Here is a 19516-nt window from a genome sequence, read left to right as displayed (position 1 = left end):
TGGGCAGTCACCACTGCACCTTCACAGCCCCGAAGGTGGCTGTGCTGGGGATTGAGTCGGAGAGCCAGGTTGATCCTCTAGTTGTAACACATGGCCCTCAAGCTGGTGTAGAAGATCTCCAAACTCTCTGTGGAGCACGTTACACACCACAACCCGAACCTGGCGATGGGTGACAGGTTCCTGTCTGCTCCCCCCCCCCTCCTGGGGGGGTGAGCCTCATCCCCTGAGGTGGTTCCACCTGAAGGTGGTGTAGGACCAATGGACAAGAAGGTCCTGGGTTGGGCCCCAGACGTGCTGGTGCCCGGTGCCATGGCCAGCTGAGTTGGGACAGGTGGGTCCGGTGGTACCCGCATTCCCATACATGCTATGGTGTTTATGTTTTGTCAATATATGTGGGTTAGTAATAGTCAACACATTCCAAGATTAGGTATAACAGCATGCATAGATATTTCCATTAACCCAAACACCAGATATGGAACAGTTGCATAGCAAACAGAACACATGCATATATGGGACCACAGCGGTAATTACAACAGCATGCAGGTACATTGATGGCACCATGCCACCAATGTGGGAGTATTTCAACATAGCACATGCATAGAAACAGATTTAAATAATTATTGAACAATAGGGCATATGTCCCAATATTAGAGTTAATTCAGCACATACCAATTGAGTTGGGTATTTAGTTTATTGTTGCAGATATGATGGGGAGGAGAGAAAGATGTAAATTAACAGCTAGTATATTCCTGTAGTTCGCATTACTTTCCTAGTCAGTAGTGTTATTTGTACCTTACAAGTATTAGTACACTACCCTATTACCTTATTTTGGACAGTGGTATGGCTGTCGACAATTATATACATGAACTGTTTTTTTCCTGCAGTATACACCTCTTACCTGTTATACCTGTGGAGGAATTGTTTGTTAACACTAACTGTTTCTACACATACTACCAGATTCCAGGTTGATGTTATGCACATACCTGTCCATCTTTTTTTTGCACAGACTGTGGCCATGCCTTGACCACATGCAGGTGAAGCAGGACATATTTCTACATTTGCCCTTTAAACCTTTAGTGAATTACAACACTCTTATCCAGGATTTCCTAGACAGTTATATTATGTAGCACAGTGTGGGTGACAGCGATGAGTGATACCTTATTATTCAGAGCAACTGCAATACTAACAATGTCATACAATAACAGAGTACACAGTACCAGTACAGGATATCAATCTTTTATTTCTAGGCACAGTGTTCATATCTGACAGACTGTGGGAGCAATGTTTGTTAACACTACCTGAATGTTGCCACACAAATTACCAGATTCCACATTAGTATTATGCACATACATCTCACTCTGTTACTGTACACACTCTGGTCACAGCTTGACAACATGGGGGTGTAGATGGGACATACTTGGCTTATTTCTCTCATAACATTTTGTGGAGTTGCTAGAGTGACATGTTTGTTCTCATAGATGTCTGACAATAAGTTATATTTCTTGTTTTCTACCTAAATGTCTGGGATCATCCCAATAATTTCCCAGGGAGACAGGGTGACAAGCAACAGACATGGGCTGCTTTACTAGACATTCTAGACATATCTGTACAGTTGTGGGGTTTGATTCTGTAAGCAGCCTACTACCACTTCCATTATTTGGACATGGTTGTGTCTGCTAAAAATAAAACACTGTCCATCACATTTGTGTGTGCTTTATAGATATTGCTGTGTACCTCTTATCTGATTTCTGTCTATAATTCTCCTTTGGTTTTATGTTCTGACCTTGTATTACAACACTCTTATACAGGATTTCCTAGACAGTTATATTATGTAGCACAGTGTGGGTGACAGTGATGAGTAATACCTTATTATTCAGAGCAACTGCAACACTAACATACCAGAGTAAACAGTACCAGTAAAGGGTATCAATCTTTTATTTCTAGGCACAGTGGTCATATTTGATGGATCTGTGGGAGCAATGTTTGTTAGCACTACCTGAATGTTTCCACACAAATTACCAGACTCCACATTAGTATTATGCACATATATCTCACTCTGTTACTGTACACACTCTGGTCACAGCTTGACAACATGGGGGTGTAGATGGGACATACTTGGCTTATTACTCTCATAACATTTTGGGGAGTTGCTAGAGTGACAGTTTTTTCTTATAGATGTATGACAATCAGTTGCATTTCTTGTTTGATGCCTAAACATCTGGGATCATCCCACTGATTTCCCAGGGGTACATGGTGATAGGTTGCAGATAAGGGATGATTTACCAGACATTCTGGACATATCTGTACAGTTGTGGGGTATGATTCTGTATGCAGACTACTACCACTCCCAGGATTCGAACCGTGGCTATGTGTGCTAAAAATGCAACAGTTGATGTTGGAGTTGAGTGTGCTATTTGGATTTTGTTGGCTGTTTTTTCAGTGTTTTCTGTCTATGTGTCTCTCAGTTGTACCATATGACCTCTTGGGACTACACCAGTCATATACAGACATTCCTACACATTTTATTTATGTAGCACAGTGTGGGTAACAGTGCTTAATACAATGGTACTTTTAAGTGATTGCAAATCTGCATTATCATATGATACCAGAGTAAACACATGCAGTCCAGCAGCTAGACCTTTATCGACAGGCTATTATGTTTTTATTTACATACAACCTATATGCAACTCTTCCTGCCATATTCTCGGATGTATGCAGTACATGCCTTAAGCAATAGAGATTTTATACAGGCAATTAACTTACTACTACTTTTAGATTTATTTCCTATGACAGTACATGCAAGAGTATTACTAACCTGCCTCATGTCACAACCACTCCAAGTGACATCCATGGGCCTCCTGGTTCATAGCCCACTCACTTGCCATTGTGAAAGACATAAGAAGAATATTTAGCCATATCTATCCATAATATACATCAGCTGGCAATTATTAAACAGGTAGGGGACTGATACTTACACATGGCTAGGACCTCCCCTCTCCACCAAGCCTCTTGGCTCCACTGATCTAAGAGATCCCCCTTTTGCTGCTTCAGGTCAGCATAGTGATGCCTGACCTGCTCACCAGTTCGAGGTATGCCAGTCGCACTGGTGAGGTCATGAGCAAGATGGTCCCAGGCTTCCGCTTTGTATTGGGAACACTAGTACTGGCCCTACAGCAGTCTCATGTCATGGTCTTTCACAAGGAGTCCTGCCATGACTCTGGACTCCTGGATGCCCAAGCACTGTGCTTGAAAGCGCACATCCTTTCCTATTCCAGGCATAGTGATACAAGGGGAAGCTACAATCAGTTATGAGATGTATTCCTGCCTGTTGGGTTTAAATAGGGCCGGTTTCCCGCACTTTGCCATGATTGGACTGTTTTGAAAAGGCTAAGCTATGGGCAAACCTGATTACCTAAGGCTGGCATTGCTTAAAAAAATACACCTACTAAGCTGGGCTGTGCAATGCTTAGGTTTGCTTAATATTTAAGCTATATTTTGCATTGTGGCATTGATTTATTATTCATTACATGTTATATATGTGTTTGGTATCCATGATTCATGTGTACGTACACTGTATGGGGTCCTTGTGTTTATTAGGGGATTTCAACACTTTATTACAATGACACCTCACATCTGGGCTTAATGCAGTACTCCAGTTCACATATTTATGTTATGTAGTAGGTTATACAACATAAGACTGTATATAGAGTCCTTTCACGAGGTCAGTTTGAATTTCCTATAGTGAGGATCTGTGAGGATCTGTTTGGTGATACCTCAATCTTATTTGCTGCTTTGATAGCTTAGTGGTTAACTACTGTGACTATTAGTGTACAGAGTCCTCGGTTCAAGGCCTGCAAAAGCTGTTCATTTTGTTTCTGGCCAGAACAGTGGCTGTTGCATACAGCGTGATTAATGCACTTTTAAGCAATTGTAAGTGGGTTTGCATGGGTTTGTGCGCGGTTAAGCTATGCTAACCTTCGGTGAAATATACTTACAGAGAGTTTGCTTCAATATTGCTTAACTTATCTGCGCATCGCTTACCCCCATGCAAATGGGCTTAAACCTTCTTACTACTGCTTAAATATGCTTACTCCCACTTACTACTGCTTAATAGTGTTTACACTTGCTTACTAGTGCTTACTCCCTCTTACCACTGCACTAATTTAGACAGTAATGTCTAATGGTTCTTGGGAAGGTGGTGGATTTGGTAACTGTATGGAGTTATCAGTCATTACACATTTTACCTTCCATTTGTATCCCTGATTCCTGTGTACATATACTGTATGGGGCACTTGTGATTATCTGTGGACTTTGCAACATTATGACAATGACACCTCACATCTGCATTTAATGCAGTACTCCATTTCACAAATATATGTTATAAATATATAAATGTTATAAATATATGTTATCGTAGGTTATGCAACAAAATAAATTGATCATACAGTGATTTGACATGGAAAATGGATTGTACCGTAGTGGGACTCAAACCAGGAATGACTGCTCGTAAGGCGAATGCTCTGCCTACTACACTATTGCTGTACTGCTTCATAGGCATATATCTTGCTTTTTATCTTCTTATGCCATTTAAGTTGCATTAACCATAGCTAAGCAATGGGCAAACCTGAACACCTACAGTTAAATGTAATCTGTTTCATAAAAAAAAATTCTTTATATTTTATGTTTTAACTATTGCTCTTGTAAACTTGGGGGGATGTTGCTGAGGGTATGCGAACACTTATGAGCGGTTTCGCTCATTCTTTTATTCATACTCTGCTGTTCTTCATTGCAGGGGCATGCATATTCTGAGAGCTCTGCTCTCAGACACGCCCCAAGCACTCGTATATGCTCCATATACGTTTAGGAGCTCAGGCAGCGTGCCTTCATTAATATGTATGGCGCGCAGCCTTCCTGCTCCTAAATGGCCACTTTTGTGCAGGACTAAGCTATTCCTGCATGGAAAGATAGTGAATCCGGGGGTCTAGCTTTCTCACCACAACCTGGTCTATCCACTCAGCCAGATGGTCTTCCCTTTGCTTTTGCAAGTTTTCATACCCTGTCAACCAACTCTTACCAGATGTTGATTTTTTCCAGGTGGTATTTCTGGTGCATATATCAGTCTTCGCACAGTATGAGTCATGCAAAAGGTAAAGCATGATCAAGGTCTACTTATCAGACCAGCAAGGAGTGGGACTTCATGCTTTCACAGGAGTTGCCATTTTTTGCAGAGCAAGAACCAGAATGAGGAAAGTATGGTCAAAGATATATTGATCAGGATTAGAAACACTCCCTATAGGTTATGACATAATTTTAACCACGCTCTTTTTGCCACCATGGTCATTACAACAGCTATTGATATTATTGGCAAGTTTTGTTTAACCAAAACTGCTTTGTCACATACTGACTTTTCTTAAAGGAAAACACTTGCCTTTCCTTTCCATGTATCATAAAATTTTAATATATGATTAATAAGTTTAATTGATAATGCTTATTGATAAAATGTATTTGTTTAGTACACTAACAGCAATATGTGTCATGTGGTACATCAGACATTTTCTTTTTTTTTCTTTTTTTTTGTAAGTGAGGAAATAAATTTCAATTTGTATGTGATTTTTCACTTTTATGAATTTAAGATTTGTCTGGGTTGCTAGGGAGTGACACACAATGTTGGACAGGGAGGGTTTAATCTTCAGATTGCTGCAAACCTGATATTCAGAGGACTCCATTTTGCTTTTTCTAACTACTTTCTTATTTTGGCTGGTCTAGGACAATACCTGAGGAGTGCTGCAGACTTCAGAACCATCTGCCATGCTTATTTTGAAATAAGTTCATGTAACATTGGATGTGCATTCACAGTCATCGAAATGCTGAAATTTGCCAATATACCTCAGGATATGTTTATGTATTACTACAATTCATAGATATCTAAAGGGCCCTGAATTTTCACCAATAAGTTGAGCATCACCATATTAATTCAACAATAGCCAAGATGGATGTCAAATGTATTAGGATGCTGCAGACCTATTAAAGTAAGGAAACATTTTTAAAATTATTATTATTTTATAAGAAACACTTAAACATATATTTCTATATTAATTATGGAGCTCATTTGCAATAAACTTAGATGTATGTTGTGCATGTTATGACAGTGTTAACTGACTGGTAAATTTCTGTCATTTTGAAGTCACATTTCATGACAGAAGCAGTGGAATTGATTAGTGATTACAGAAAATGATCATTACAGCAGCGTAATTTACTGATTGGGAATATATGGGTATAAATGTAATAATTTACTATGGAGATTTTATTGTGCTAAGGATATGAAAAGACGTGTGATGAATCTGTTTTGGTAGTGACAGTGAGGAAAAAAATGACAGCAATAGCAGTACATGACAGTCTTGTTTTGGTGACAATAGTGACTGAATGAACTGCAGTTAACATATATTACATTTTGGCTTGGCTATATATATGCAGGTTTATTAGGTAGTAATACTGATTTGTATTAAGTAACAGTTAGTGTGGTAGCAGGAATGGGCAGTGTTTTGTACTTTAAGTGGTGATTACATCCACACACTGCTGTCTTTTTTCCCATGTAGTACTGATGGAGAATAAGAGATTAAACCACAGAAGGGATACCTTCAGCCATGAGGAAAACAGTGTCCCTATGGCAGCACTGCAGATATATGGGAAACTTCTTTTTGATAAAGGAGGGCCTAAAAAAGATGAGAGGAACAAGACCTGGAGTCAAGTAGTTGTTGAAATCAATGTGGTTGGAGGTAGAAACTGAGTATTTGCACAGTGCAAGAAAAGGGCAAATGATATGGTAACAACTGCTAGAAGCAAGGCCAGGTAGAATTTCCTATACCAATACACATGGGGCTGGCCTCTGAATCTTATTCAGTTAATGCCAGATGATGAATACCTTCTGTCCATCAGTGGGCATTAATATGATGCAGAAGATGGTGCAACATGAATAATTAGAGGTGGTATGGTTGATACTCCATTTAGCCAACATCTGCAGCAACAAATTGTATCTGCTCATGAAGGTTGATCTAAAATCAGTAGCACACGGTTATATAGAGACAACTGAATACTGACAAGCAATGAGGTAATTAAACATGTCAGAATTCATTATTATTAAGTGAACCTTGCACATCAGTAAATAATGGAAATGAATGCAGAGTGCATGGTAAGTGTCCCACTCACCCCCTTGTAAACATACTTTATAGCATGCTGTTGCATATTTGTTATTGTTGTTATTGTTATTGTTATTATTATTATTATTATTATTATTATTATTATTATTATTATTAATAATAATGTTTTCTGTTTTTTGTAGAGACAGTATCACAAACAGTTCATCTATACCAAGACATGTGGATAATAGCAGCAGAATGGGTATGCTCCTGCTGCTGCTGCCAGTGGTGGCATTGTTATATTTATGAGACAGCCTGACGGAAGTGGTGGTCAGTCCCCAAGTTTAATGGCAGGTTCTCTCACCCCACAAAATGTTAGTAACTCTGCAGAAAGTGACAGTGCAACACAAAGTCAAGCACAAATTACCTGAGGGATATCCCTGTACCTCTACACCAGTATCTCCAAACCCAGAGGAACACTTGGGGATGATGGTAGACATTCAGAGGCCACAGTGTCCACAGTGACATCTTTACAAAGGGGACTCTGGCACATACATTTTTTACAGCTACCCCAGGGAACAAGTAAAGCACTGGCTGCCCAAAAGGATATGTACTGCGACATTGTTAGGGCTCAGTTCACTACCACAGAGAGTCAGCTAGAAATGGTCAAAGTTCTCCAGGGTATGTGTTATGATTTTCAGACTGGTTAGAAATTGCAGACAGCAGGGGTAATGCCATGGTCACAATGATGCATAGTAAGGTGGCACAGCAAGCATCAGTGGCTACCTCCATTCATAAAATAGCCAGGACACACAAGATTAAGTCTGGAGTCAGTCTTATCAGTGCAGAGGGTGGGGCACTGTCAGGACATGTAGGGGGAGATCACATGATACTACCATTGCTTCTCAAGACAGTAATGTCAGTAGTCAAAGTGAACAATCACAACATATTTCACACAGGCCATGTCATCAGTCATCTACACCTAGAAGAATCTGACATTTGAGGTCACTATCATGGTCATACAGTAGTGTCAAGTCAGGAACAGTGGGATCCCCTGCATTAATTAGATCACAACCTTGGACTACTCACCTTACAGTTCTCTTGGTAAGCCCTCCTCCAAATCAGTTACATCATCACTTAGGCTATCAATAGGAGATGGGTATGACTTATTTGACCTTGAACTTCTGTGAATTAGCTTCATTGACGCAGGTTTCCTTTTAGTTGAAATGTAGGTTTGGGTGGGGAGCATTGCATATATGTATGCATTTCATCCCTGTAAAACTGGTATGTACACAATCAATGAACATTTGACAAAAAACAATGCTGCATGGATTACCATACCTACAGGTGGAAGGCTCCTAAAACATCAAAATAGTAATGAACAAACATATTCAGATGAAATATATCATAAGCAAATGGCACATTAAAATGAGTATCGTGCCATGCAAACTTACATTGTTGCCACTACACCCTTCCCACAACACAAGTGATGATAGTTTCTGATGTCAGAATTTATTGTGTAAGACACTATAAAATGAATCTGATGTATAGCACAACAGAATAAAGTAAGCAGAATGGCATACATAAATAAAGCATTATATACATTTGCAATGCATTACCTCATGAAGTATTTCACTGTTGTCATATTCCTTACTTTTTTATAGTTAAGCAATCATTAAAGCAGAATTCATTAGTGTAGACAAATATGTGAATTTTTTTATGTCTTTTGACATAACTAAACAGGAATCAGTGAGCACTCAGACATGTCAACAAAATTAGTATTATTAAAACAGATAATTAAAAAAATTAAGATGAGAGAGACTGTCTGATGAACAGTGACAGCAGACCATGTACCAGACTGTATAGCCCAAATATATCACTGCATGCATTGCTTATACTCTATGTGTTTTTTTACAAGAAAAAGATACACTAATCTGAAAGTCATGATCCATTCTTCTGGACTAGTTACCACCTCTTTACCCGCACAGCTGCATGCTGTGCAGACGCCTGCCACATGGGGTCCCTTACTACTGCTGCTGGCTGGTCATCATTAGTCATAGTGGGACTACAACTAGGAGCTGCAGTGACAGCATGGGTCATTTCATCATCAGACTGGTGCATGATCATGTTATCCAGAAAGTAACATGCAGTAAATATCCTGCATGCAGTGGCAGGGTCATACTGAATGGCACTCCGAGACTCATCCAGGAATCTGAAGTGGCTCTTCAGAAGGTCAAAGACCTTCTCAATAACAATATGGGTCTGGGACAGGGATATGTTATATGTCTCCTCTGCAGTTCCAGTTGGATTTCTCACTGGAGTCATGAGCCGGTGGATATCCAGCATCACCTGAAAAAAAAGAAAGAGAGAGAGGGAGAGAGAGAGAGAGAGAGAGAGAGAGAGAGAGAAAGACAGAAAAGGAGGGACCAAGCAGAAAAAGAAATAGTATTCAGCAATCCACTTTAATGTGAATAACTACTTGAATACAATATATATATATATATATATATATATATATATATATATATATATGTGTGTGTGTGTGTGTGTGTGTGTATATATCTATATATATATATATATATATATATATATATATATATATATATATATATATATACAGTATATACAATCCACTTGCTAATAATATGATCATTGGAAATCCTACCATGCAGGAACACAAGGTCAAATGAGCAAGTGTGCCAGATATGGGAATCATGTGTTCTACCAGGATGCTGGGCAAAGACATTCGTGATGCATCTTTGTGTATCACACACTACCTGGCAATTTATGGAATGGTAGCCCTGACTATTGTGGTATTGTTCCCCTGTGGACTAGAAAGGAGATGTGTGAACCCATAAAAGGCACACATGGTCCTGGTTTGGTCCTGAGGTGACACCAGGAAATAGAAGTACTGATCAACACATGCCAAGAGTACATCCAGAAACTGCTGCAGCATCTCAAGACAGAAGCCTGTGAAAAATCAGCACTTCCTCAGACTGTCTCTGGAAGGTCCCTGTAGCAAGTATAGTGAGGGCTATATATACTTTGGTATAGTCCACACATTCCTCCAGTGCCTTCATGGTGGTCAAACATGCCCACTAAGACCCTATAATGTCCCTGTCCATATTAACCTATCAATGATTTCCTGATTATCAAAGTTATAAAGAGTAATCCTTTGCTTATATTTTCACTTTCTTTCTCCTTCTTGGCCAGCAAGTGCTGCTGGACACAAGTGGTTCTGGCCTAGCCAAACTCAGACATGGAAATAACAAAGCTCACAGCAGTTAACAGCATCAACTGTGATACATTTGGTGTTGTTTCCATCTGCAACCAGAGTGGAAAAGCAGGAAATCTGACTATGAGTCACAAATGGTGAAAAACATACTTCATTAACATACGCAGATGTAAATCACTCCTCATTTTCATCTTATTTGCGCAGTTGTATAAGCACATTCAAGTTCATTGAGTACTGACACAAATGGCCCCTATGAATATCATCTCAGCTGTGCTTGTTAATGCATGTTTCAGAAAGCCTGAGCTCATTTATGTATTTATCCTTAAAGGACCACACATACTTAACTTCTAAAATAAAAAATAAAAAAAAAATCTTTCCATACAGCACACAATTGTTCCCTTATAACATAATAATGTATAAAACCTGAAAACAAATATATTCACTGGATGTCAGGAGTACACAAGTATCCTAATATGAAGACCTATATACATGTATGCCCCTGACATCCTAAAAAAACGGGAGAAAATGCATTTAAGCTAATGTGCCCAAGCACATCCAAGCTTCAGTATCTGTATGTGATACACATGTGCAGTGCATTGAAAATCCATCCAGACGTTTTAGGACAGAAAGAAGTGAGTGCTGAAAAAAAAAAACAAGTTTTGCAAGGGAATGCCATTATTTAAAGGGTAAATATATCTATATATCTATACATATATATATATATATATATATATATATATATATATATATATATATACATATATATATATATATATATATATATATATATATATATATATATATATATATATATATATATATATATATATATATATATATATATATATATATATATATATATATATATATATTATATATATATATATATATATATAGAGGTTTACCATCAAAATGTCAAGCACACATTGCTTGGCACTGCATATTGTAGACACTGTTGAGCAAAACCTATAATGCCGATTCTCCATAATGTCACAAAAACACCGAACGTTGACATTTCCGAAAGCTCTGCACCTAAAAACAAGTGCTAACATGGGTCAAAAATGTGGCAAGGTTTTGCAGTATGGAACATTGGTGTTAGACATTTTTAACAGTCACAGGTTGGTGTTCACATTTGCAGTGTTGAGCAATGTGTGCTTGACATTTTGATGGTAAACAAATAATTAATATAATATTATATACAAGTTAAAAATAATAGGAGACTATTAATTTAGTTATATATTTTGACATGTAAACTATTCTCCCATTGCTACATAAAACTTTAATAATCCTTTTCTATAAATCACAAATATTAAATAATCTGACAAATAGATTAGTATATACATATTTGTATAACAGTAGTATAATTGTCCACTAAATATTTGTAAATTGTTCACTCATTCAATATTATTATAACCAAATCTCTAAATAAGTAGAACAGAGTGGGACCTAAGGCGATAAAGACATCTCTAAACTTACAGGTGGCAGGTAATCTTATCTTGCTAAACTATTACAAAATAGGAAAATCAATGCATATATACATTTATCATGCTAAAAGATATATACACAAAAGATCTAACAAAAGCTCTGAATTAATTTTAAAAGTGCAAGTGTTTATGACCTAAAATTGTGTAACAATTTTAATATGATAAATAAAATATTTAAGCATTCTTTAGCTTATTAAATTATCTCATAAAAACCACATTACCAAGTTCAAAGAGAATGGGCAGGATTCACGAAGGCTTGCACGAAGTGTAAGAGACGTGCAACACTCCATGCAAGCCTCGCGATCCAGGAACAGCCCTAAACTCCGTGTAAGAGACCAGCTAAAACGTCTCTTACACGGACTGGGCGTGGACATGCTAAATACCTCACTTGCAGCCAAAAGGTATGCAAATGAGGTATATTAGCGATCCACGAAGCAGAAACCAGTCTGTGTAAGAGATGTTTTAGCTGCAGAAATGTACTCAGTTAACAACTGTGTACGTTTCTGCAAATTCCACAATGGAGCCATGTCAGCTCCAAAAAAAGGGTGCATATGACTCAGGCAGCATGCCAATGGCCAAATATGTGGCCATTGGCAATATAACCCGATGCCAAAATATTAAAAATATAATTTTTTTTTTGGCGATCGCCGATGTTTAAACCCAGCGCAGCCCCGCGCAAACGGGCTGCGCTGTATAAAATCATAAAAAAGAAGGTTATAAACCCACAAATGTGGGTTTCATGCAATACATGGAATGACAATGCAGGGACCAGCAGACCAAAAACAACATGGCCTCCGTGTAGTGGTTGCTAAGGGGGGAAGCTGAGTCTAAGACATGTAACTAAGCATTAGTAGGCAATCTCATGTAAATGAGGGTTAGGATACTGAATCTCACAGTCACATAGCAAATGAGCACAGTCTGAGTAGTGTAAGAGATACATAAGGGGGAGGAATAGAGTAGGAGATAGGTGACATCACAGGGGGGAATGGTAGAAAGAAATGCAGTTCATTAGAGGTCAGTGTAACATGACAGATGACAGACACAGATCATGGAAAGAGGTGTGCCACTAGATAAGTCATGGAAAGTCAAGAAATGGAAGGTGTACACTGTTACTTACACCCAAGTTTCTTGCTGGGCGTGCATGCGCACGTGTGCGCGCCATGAAACACGAGTAGGGCAGTGTGCGTGCGTGTAAGGCAGACTGAGCATGTGGGAGCTTGTTGGGAGATGTTTAACACTGTTTGCGTGGGTGTGCGTGTGTGTAGGGCAGGCTGAGTATGTTGGAGGCTGTTGGCAGATGTGTAACAGTGTTTGCGTGGGTATACGCGCGTTTTAACCCGAATAAGTAGATTCTGCACCGTGTAAGCACGTGTGCATGCGTGTAAGCCACTGTGAGCGTGTTTCTGATGGTATGCACGTTGGTCCCCCCTGAGGAAACAGAGAGGAAAAAGGAAGCAACAGAATTAATAGGAAGCTGGCAGGAATAACTGCTGAAGCTAGCAGGTGAAAACAATTAGAAGTAGGCAATTACACAGGCAGAATAGTAGCCCAGCCCAGCACTTAAAACTCTGCAAACAGTAGTGCAGGATGTTTCTCTTAAGAGACACTGCAAGACAGGAGTAAGCTAATAGAAGTGAAAACTGAAAAAGCTTCACTCAGAGCAGAAATGTTAGGGGCTGCCATAGCTGTCATAATGAGACATAGGCGACTTGCTGAGGGTGGTGACAATGCAGATGGTGCCAGACAACCCACAGTGAGGAGACAGAGAAGAGTGTACAGGCCCAGGGTCACCTACCATGGGTTACATGAGCTGGAGATAGTAGAGCACTATAGAGTGGACAGACAGCTCCTGCAGCAAATAGTTGAGCTGTGCAGGCCACACCTCACACACAGAATCAACAGAGGGGAACCCATCCCAGTGGAAACCAAGGTATGTGTTGGCCTAAGAATACTAGCAACAGGTACCTTCCAGAGACCAACTGGCGATATGATGGGGATATCACAGGCATCAGCCTCCAGGGTACTGCACCAGTTCCTGGATGCCATGTCAGCACATGTCGGTGATCATGTATATTTCCCCAATGCCCGTGAGGTATTGGCCAGCAATATGCATCTCTTCCAACAAATAGCGGAATACCCTGAGGTAGTGGGTGCAATAGACTGCACGCACATACACATCAAAGTACCAGCCGGTGAGCGGGGTAGGGCCTACATTAACCGCAAGGGCTTCCCCTCCATCAGCTGCCAGGTCGTGTGTGATGCCCAGGGCATAATAATGAATGTGTGTGCTGGCTGCCCTGGGAGTTACCACGATTCCCACATCTGGCATTTGATGCAGCTGTACCAGACATTTGCCAATGGGGACATCCCACACGGACACCTAGTGGGGGATGCAGGTTATGCAATGGAGCCGTGGCTGATGATACCCATCAGAAACGCACACACACCTGAACAGGAACTCCATAATGAGGCACATGCACAAACACATAATGTAATAGAGCGTGTGTTTGGGCTGCTCAAGTCACGGTTCCAGTGTCTGGACACATCTGGTGGAGCCTTGCAGTACACACCAACTACATGTACCCAAATTGTCATGGTATGTGCTATGCTACATAATATGATCTTGTGAAAACAGCTGCAGCAGGACCAGCATAGGGCCGGGCCAAACAGCCCCCCACCATTGCCAAGGCCATCACAGACAGAGCGTGACTTGGAGGAGGAACAACCTGAGCCTGCCCCAGTAGGCAGAAGGAGACGTGCCCAGTATGCCCTGGCCTTGGCAAAGAAGCAACGCATAGCACATACACTGGCTCAGTAGGAACCCTGGGAATGACACCTCCTCTGACTCACTCAAATAATAACATGGATGCCTAAAATGACATGACCTGCTCACAAACATGTACAGGAAGTGTAATATGTGCATCCGACAGAGGCAGCCCTGCAGCACCACCTGAGGCATGAATGCCATGTGTTAAGTAATGTAACACCATGTACTATATGCACACATGAGCACCCTGACTAACATCCACCCTCACCAAGCATGAAGCCACAAAATGACGATGGGATGATCAAGTGCAATAACTGGCTGAAGTAATGCAGTTAGTCAAAGGGGAGCCAATGTGTTTCAGGCTGGGAAGACATGCGGAGCATGACATGATGCACCACCTGCTAGGGGTGGCGTGCATCTATCATGCCATGCCCCATGGATACTGTCAAAGGCTGTCAGTACCCACAGCATGCCCTGAATAGGTAAGTCTCAAAACCAAACCCACCTTCATAGGTTCTACAAGGGATAGGAGCCTAGATGTAATGCTACCCAATGACAGATGTCTAAACAGCAAGATGTGTGCAGTGTAAACGCACACAGTATGGAGAATGTAGATACCAGTCCTGTAATAGAGAACTGGGTCAAGGCTCACATCAGCACCCTAACACTACCAGGTCACACCTCATACTGTGCTGTACAGCCGCAAAACATGGAACAAGCTGCAAAAGGAGGGTGACTAGTAAGAAATGGCAAGGATAACCACACCCCCATGTTGGTACCACAACAAGAAGCAGCATGGATTAGCCATGGTCAAATACCAATGGCTAAAACCGCCTCCCAGTATATAGCCTGCTGCAGACTACTGTCCTAATACCAGAAACTGCACCTGGCCTATGTCGGAATACATGAATATATCAAGCCCCCCAAACCACATTATATTGCTTGACTGAAAATACCCAGACATACACCGGGAGCATTATACTAGCACCAACACAGTAGGAGAAAATTTCCCAGAATCCATAAACCAAAATGCCCAGGAACAATGTACCACTCCCACAAGAGGGGTAAGCATACTGGATGTGATAATCAGCAACATGTGTACTGGATGGCAAGATGAGAAGTGTACCCCTCACTGGTAAGACCAGACCATAGAGTAATCACACTGGATATACACATCCTGACCCCAGTCCCTGGCCAGAATACCACAGTGAAAAACATGTGTAAAGCATAGGTTGCAGCCCTCAAAACTGATGTTGAATCCACAAAAGGCCCTGTGCAAGTGCAGAATATGGGACACACCACAGAACATGTTATACAGGCATTCCATGAACACAGCCAGGAATGCTTGGAGTATGCAATCACAAATAACAACAACACACAATGCCATACACGCAGGCATCTGGCATGCTGGACTCCAGCCATTACCAAACCATGCAAGAGAATGAGGAAGCTACCACATGATAGAGCAAACATAAAAAGGGAAGTAATCACTGACCAGTAGTATGGCAATAACATATGTCCACACATACAATCCACTAAGTCCAGCCACAACAAGTAGAATCTGTGAATCCAGCGGCAATGTGACACCAGTCCCAAGTACACAGACAACCACAACACCCCCCAATAAATACAAATGTATGTGATAGATGCATCCATGTATCCAAACCAGAGGTTGAGCTCCACCAACTCAGTACTGTCAAAACTAGTCAGGAGGAGAAGGTAACCACATACACCACAAACCCAGTCCCACATAGACCTACCACAACTGTAAACCAAACACATAAACACAGACAAATATTCCCGGAGGCCTTAATTACAAACACACCACACCAACAGAAGCCTCCAAAGCAGATCACAAGCAACCCCAACCTTCAAACATAGCACATGCAATGAATAGTACGCAAAGCTGGTGTGCCAAACAGTCACAGGCCAGAAGGAGAAACAACATGCCTGATACAGTCGTAATAGGTGTCTGTATAGGCAGACACACTGCTGTCCCACTCACCAGACTGAACAAGGGAAAGGGTAGAGTAAGCTGCCTGTAGTCTGCCACAAAATGCCACATAACACAAGTACGCAGGTCAGCCCAAAGCAAGCAGAAATATGATGCACTCAATGTCCATGCTGGTGTGAATTACCTGAGATGTACCTCCCTGGTCAACATGAAAAGAGACATGGATGGTCCCTCTGAGTATGTACCCCAGGCCGGAATGACACTGGCTGTGTGCAGCATCCAACCCTCACCAACAATGATGCCACAGTACAAACACAGAATGCTCATGTTTAACAGCTGGCACAGTTACAGCTGTCAGTCCAAGAGGGTCTAATGTCTGTCTGCTTGAGATGTCAAGCATGATAAGCCATGCTGCTGTTCCAGGGATGGCTTGCACCTGTTACCCATGTGCGTCTGGATACTGGATAAGGTCTTTGCCGCCTCCATAGAGCCGTATGTAGGCAAGGCCAAAAAGACTACCCACCACCCTAGAAAACATAAGTGGTAGGAAACATAAGGGTAATGCTGACCAATGCCAGATGTGTAAACTGCAATATGCATGCCCTTGAGGCACTTCCCATTATGGAGAACATTGATGTCTGTGCAGTGACAGAAGCCTGCTGCAAGCCTAGTGATAGCACACCAGCACTACTAGGTTATACCACATATCATGTGTTATGGCCCCAACACCTGCACCAAAACATCAAAGGAGGGTGAGTATCCATATGCAGCACAGACACCCATATGGCCAGGTAACTGACAATGCACAAAGCAGCGGAGACCACCCATGTGCACATAACTGTAGTCAAAACTGCTGTACAGTCTGTAGCATGTGACAGACCACACTCTCACACACAAGAACTCCACCCAGACATCCTGAAGACACTGGACAGTATGAATGTCCCACCAAATACCAGACAAGGTACACACAAATTACCACATAGGTGTCAAACCATTATGTATGCAAGGAGTAATCAGGGACCTAGGGGCACAGGTCGACATTAATCTGTCATGTGACACTCACAATGCCAATGTGGCTATGAAGATTGTCGATATTGGACACCGTATCATGAAAGGATTCACATCTACATCAACAGAGGTCACTGTGCCGCTGTACTGTTCCCTTATCAGACCCATAATCTAGTACAATGACTCATATGGGATGTACCGTACGTGACACCTGCAGCGGTTCGGAAGACCTCATAGTTACCCCACCAACAGGATAAAGGGTGTGAAATATATGTCATATGCTGCCTGGCTGTAGACACCCCAGCTGACTGAAGTCACAGACTGCCTACACAGAGGCATTGTATGTCTGTTGTACAAGGCCATGTCCAACACAGGAGTAATGGACATGCTCCATCACAGGAAATCAAAGCCATTGGAGCTGTGAGAGTCACAGATGTCAGCCTTAACACATAATGAAATAAGATGTGCTGGAGGGACAGATACATAACCCAGAGGCTCCCCACACCCAGAAACAGGATCCCAATCCATGGTAGGCAGAGCCCCTCACTGACACCCCTCAACAGGAATATTGCCAAGTGGATGGATGACCGTACATGTATACTGTGGGTCCTCACTGTGTCACGACCAGACAGAGGCACAGTGAAGAACTTCATAAATGGCCATAATAGAACATAGCAAGGGGTGGCGAAAGACACACACACTCTGGCTAGGCTTACTAATGGCCTAGGGTGTATAGCCTAGTATGAACCCATAAACCTATGAAGATACAAAACGTACAGGACACTAAGGATAATCACAAGGCTTACCCAACTGATGGTAGGAACCATGTTGGGCATCCACAGATATGCTCCGAATCACACAGATATTACAAACAACATACCAAACACACACACATATTGCTAACATACAACCTGTCAGGTGCAGTGCAAACACCCCCCCCCCAGAGTGCAAAATACCTATCCCAGCAGACTGATGGTCCCCTGACATTGCAGATGCTGAGGTAACAGCCATCATCTGCAAAGCAGAACACACAGCAGCAAAGGTATGTGATGGTGTCCTGTGCTGAGGCCAACATGGACTCCAAGAATAATGGAATGCCAAATCACACTACTGCCCAATGTCAGCCTTACCACAGGATATGTACCCAAAGAGCAGTGTACAACAACAGTGGTCCATCACAACAAAGGTGTTGCCTGAATGGATACTCCAAACTACCACCCCAGGATCCTGACAAGCTTGTTCTGCACAGCTATGGAAAGGATCAGTATGTACCGCAGACAAAAGGCTATTGTGGACCTACTGATACTGGACCCTACACACTGTGGCTGTCGTAACTGCAGAACCTGCCCCTAAACATGTCTGACCCATTTGAAGCAGTCATTAAGGTCATTGATGAGGGCAATGTGGTCCACACAGTGTAGCTGGACCGTGCACATGCTTCTAGACAATACCGTACGAGTTCAGTATGGATATGTTCACCAGCTTAAATATATACCCCTATGTCAGTAGAGGGGTTGCAAACCAGACCAAGGACAGAACTGACATGGTCACACATGCCACATCCATGTCAGACTACAAAGCAGATATGAGTGGCATCCCACAAGGCCTGGTCTTGCCCCACCCCCCATTCTCTATATATGTCCCATAGGTATAGGCCAACATGGAAGGACTGTGACTGAACATGTATGCAGAGGAGTACAAACAGCCCACCATATCCGACCCCCAGCTGACACAAGCAACCCACAAAAGGGCCACCTACAAACAGACAACTGTAGCCATAGCCATGTCAGCAAGCTAATTGCAGAACTGTGTATAGACAACCACCATGGATATACAGTAAGTGCCCACAAATTATCACACAGGTGTTAACCCATGAGGTACCTAACATGTAATGTGAGACCTGGGTACAAAAGGTGATAGATATCCTGCACT

At 41.6% G+C, this 19516-nt stretch overlaps 1 long non-coding RNA gene across 3 annotated transcripts in view; it reads left to right on the top strand.

The window, feature by feature from the left end:
* LOC122802852 overlaps positions 1–8747 on the top strand; it is a 239934-nt gene extending 231187 nt beyond the window's left edge. For all 3 annotated transcript variants that reach the window (XR_006365001.1, XR_006364999.1, XR_006365000.1), the window contains 2 exons: positions 5767–6029; positions 7340–8747. This is a non-coding gene — a long non-coding RNA (uncharacterized LOC122802852). The remainder of the gene's footprint in view (positions 1–5766; positions 6030–7339) is intronic.
* Positions 8748–19516: the final 10769 nt, after the last annotated feature.

The sequence above is a fragment of the Protopterus annectens genome, chromosome 5.part0, assembly GCF_019279795.1.
Source record: "Protopterus annectens isolate FY-2018-M chromosome 5.part0, PAN1.0, whole genome shotgun sequence".
Classification (NCBI taxonomy): Eukaryota; Metazoa; Chordata; order Ceratodontiformes; family Protopteridae; genus Protopterus; species Protopterus annectens.
Note: the sequence above shows the minus strand (reverse complement) of the source record. Positions and strands in the feature narration are given on the sequence as shown.